Here is a 4,471-nt window from a genome sequence, read left to right as displayed (position 1 = left end):
ATATGGCTCCTGCCAGTTGCCGATAACTCGGTTACAAAACATGATCATCTCATACAATAAAATATAGTATCATGCCTTGACCATATCACATCACAACATGCCCTGCAAAAACAAGTTAGACGTCCTCTACTTTATTATTGCAAGTTTTACGTGGCTGCTACGGGCTGAGCAAGAACCGTTCTTACCTACGCATCAAAACCACAACGATAGTTCGTCAAGTTAGTACTGTTTTAACCTTCTCAAGGACCGGGCGTAGCCACACTCGGTTCAACTAAAGTTGGAGAAACTGACACCCACCAGCCACCTGTGTGCAAAGCACGTTGGTAGAACCAATCTCGCGTAAGCGTATGCGTAACGTCGGTCCGGGCCGCTTCATCCAACAATACCGTCGAACCAAAGTACGACATGATGGTAAGCAGTATAACTTGTATCGCTCACAACTCACTCGCGTTCTACTTGTGCATAAACATCTATGCATAAAACCAGGCTCTGATACCACTGTTGGGGAACGTAGTAATTTCAAAAAAGTTCCTATGCACACACAGGATCATGGTGATGCATAGACACGAGAGGGGAGAGTGTATCCACGTACCCTCGTAGACTGAAAGCGAAAGCGTTAGCACAACACGGTTGATGTAGTCGTACGTCTTCACAATCCGACCGATCCGAGTACCAAACGTACGGCACCTCCAAGTTCAGCACACGTTCAGCTCGATGACGTCCCTCAAACTCCGATCCAGCCGAGCTTTGAGGGAGAGTTTTGTAAGCACAACGGCGTGGTGACGGTGATGATGATGCTACCGACGCAGGGCTTTGCCTAAGCACAGCTACGATATTATCGAGGTGGAATATGGTGGAGGGGGGCACCGCACACGGCTAAGAGATCAAGAGATCAATTGTTGTGTCTCCAAGGGGTGCCCCCCTCCCCGTATATAAAGGAATGGAGGAGGGGGAGGGGCCCGGCCACCCTAGGCACGCCCCATGAGGAGTCCTACTCCCACTGGGAGTAGGACTCCCCCCTTCCAAGTGGGAGTAGGAGAGGAGAGGGAAGGAGAGAGAGGGGGAAAGGAAAGGGGGGCGCCGCCCCCCTCCTTGTCCAATTCGGACTGGGGGGAAGGGGGCGCGCGGCTGCCCTTGGTCGCTCCTCCTCTTCTCTACATGGGCCCAATAGGCCCATTAGTCTCCCCACGGGGTTTCGGTAACCCCCCGGTACTCCGGCATGTGTCCGAAACTCCCCGAAACCATTCCGATGTCCGAACATAGTCATCCAATATATGAATCTTTATGTCTCGACCATTTTGAGACTCCTCGTCATGTCCGTGATCATATCCGGGACACTGAACTACCTTCGGTACATCAAAACACAAAACTCATAATACCGATCGTCATCTAACTTTAAGCGTGCGGACCCTACGGGTTCGAGAACTATGTAGACATGACCGAGACATGTCTCCGGTCAATAACCAATAGCGGAACCTGGATGCTCATATTGGCTCCTACATATTCTACAAAGATCTTTATCGGTCAAACCGCATAACGAACATACGTTGTTCCCTTTGTCATCGGTACGTTACTTGCCCGAGATTCGATCATCGGTATCTTAATACCTAGTTCAATCTCGTTACCGGCAAGTCTCTTTACTCGTTCCGTAATACATCATCTTGCAACTAACTCATTAGTCACAATGCTTGCAAGACTTATAGTGATGTGCATTACCGAGAGGGCCCAGAGATACCTCTCCAACAACCGGAGTGACAAATCCTAATCTCAAAATACGCCAACCCAACAAGTACCTTCGGAGACACCTGTAAAGCACCTCTATAATCACCCAGTTACGTTGTGACATTTGGTAGCACACAAAGTGTTCCTCCGGTAAACGGGAGTTGCATAATCTCATAGTCATAGGAACATGTATAAGTCATGAAGAAAGCAATAACAACATACTAAACGATCAAGTGCTAAGCTAACGGAATGGGTCAAGTCAATCACATTATTCTCCTAATAATGTGATCTCGTTAATCAAATGACAACTCATGTACATGGCTAGGAAACTTAACCATCTTCGATTAACGAGCTAGTCAAGTAGAGGCATACTAGTGACACTATGTTTGTCTATGTATTCATACATGTATTATGTTTCCGGTTAATACAATTCTAGCATGAATAATAAACATTTATCATGATATGAGGAAATAAATAATAACTTTATTATTGCCTCTAGGGCATATTTCCTTCAAGCTTTTCTCGTCACCGGTTGCAACATCGTCGTTTCTGATCGTAGCTTTTCTCGTCGCCGGTTGCAACATCGTTGTCTTTGGTCATAGTTTTTCTCGTCTCCAACACTAGTGGCATAGGATGCGGCGGATCGGAGGTTTTTTGAGAAGGTGGCGTGGAGGTGCCTACCGCTCGCCGGAGGAGAAACATGTCAGGAACGGGAAAGGGGATCGCACCCATATTGACGGGAAGGGGTGGCCAACGACTCCATGACAGCCGGTGGACAAGATCTGAGAAGGGAGGCACACCAGCTTGGAGGAACAGTGCAGATCTGGCTGAAGGCGCTTGACGAGGGGGTGGACAAAGGCTATAGTCACCATGAATGAGGCTGCGATGTTTTTTTCTGAAATAAAGAAGAAGAGAGAGATGAATACGCGCATGTGTGAAGACGACCGGCCGAAGCATTCGACGTGGGCCAATCACAAGCGTTTTCCTTATTACTACCTCTATACCGAAATACTTATAGTAGGGGAATATTTACGGAGAAAGTACTTAGGATTGTTTGATGGGTCCCTCCCGTGGACATCAGACATTTTTTTTTGAGGGAATGGACATCACACATTGGGGTGCTTGTAAAATTAGTGTCTCAAGGACACTGACTTATTACGACGCGTCCCTAAACCAGGCACCCTTGAACCGACTTACGACACGAGACCCGATTCAAAAAGAAAAGGACACGGAATCCAGCGGAAAAAGTCCAAAACAAACCTTGAAGTTGTAGACGAAAGCTAAATCAAACCTAAACTTTGATTCCCGAAAATTGGCACTCTGAACTTATAATCCCAATCCATTTTGGACCTTAGACCTGCTTGGCACACTGGGAATAAGAAAATTCCAGTCGGGATAACCTGCTACTCAGAATTTGGGCCAGCCCACTATAACACTACAAGAAATCGTGAACTTTAAATATATTTGCGCATTTCTAAAATTTTCAGAAGTTAAAAAATATTCCTTTTTTCTATTTATCACACAAATGCAATTCCTTTTGTGTTTTTAGTTTTTTTTTATGGAATTTTGAAATTCTATTCGCATTTTTAAAAATTGTTTGTGATTTCCAAAAAAATTCTAAAAAATGTTCAGAATTTCAGAAGTTTTTCACATGCTACAAAAATGTTTCGGATTATTGGAAATAATGTTTTTATAATAATGTTTTTATAATTTTGTAAATAATGTTTTTATAATTTTGTAAATAATGTTTTTAGAAAATGTTTCGGATCGTCGGCGAAGGACTCGTATGGGCCGGCCAACCAGACAAGAAGCGAGCTTTTCTTTTCTGAAAGCTGAACAAAAAATTTAAGTGCGAACAATTTTTGAAACATAAACATTTTCTGAAACCTGAAAATATTTATAAAGTGTGAATGCTTTTTGAAAAATTTAAAAATAGGAACAAATTTCAAAACCTGAACAAATTGTAATAAAATATTTTGTGACATAAAAAAATTTATCTCAAGTTTTATAAAAATGTACGCATCAATTCAAACAAATGTTTATAGAATGTATAATAATATTTGGCTGATTCAAAAAACTGTTTCGTACATTCAAAAAAATGTAGCATTTCAATAATGTTTAGGAGTTTAAAAAAAATGTGTTTGTGACAATTTCAAATAAAAATGTGTGTAGAATGTAAAAAATATGTTTGCGTGTTGTAAAAAAATGTGTCTTACACTTAACAGAATATACTTGGCATGTGTTTGAAAAAGGTGTCTACAAATTTAAAAATGATAAACCATGCAGAAGAGTGTCCGTTTAATTTTATAAAATGTTTATTGTTATTTAGAAAATGTGAACATGTATTTGGAAAACTATAACCATGTATTCAAAAAAATTGAAAACATTTAATTTGAAAATGTACATATTGTATTTGAAAATATCAAAAGTTTATCAAAAAATATTTTATGTGTGCATGAAAAATGTACATTGGGTACGAAATAAATATAGACGTGTAAAAACGAAAAAGAAAACAAAAAACAAAAAAAAACAAAGAAAACCCAGAGCAGTGCACGCGTGCGAGTGACACCACTAATGGGTCGGCCCAATTCAGCAAATACCGGCTAAGTCCTCTCAAGGTTTAAAATAGACCGGAATAAGAGAGTTTGATGTGCTGATTTCAGAGATTGAGAGTTCAGGGTTTGATTTAGCTTTCGCCAACAAATTCACTTCTCCGTTTTATTCCAAGTCAAAATTTTAAAATTGATCT

The sequence above is a fragment of the Triticum dicoccoides genome, chromosome 1B, assembly GCF_002162155.2.
Source record: "Triticum dicoccoides isolate Atlit2015 ecotype Zavitan chromosome 1B, WEW_v2.0, whole genome shotgun sequence".
Taxonomy (NCBI): Eukaryota; Viridiplantae; Streptophyta; class Magnoliopsida; order Poales; family Poaceae; genus Triticum; species Triticum dicoccoides.
The sequence above is the reverse complement of the archived record's forward strand: the minus strand, read 5'-3'. Positions refer to the sequence as shown.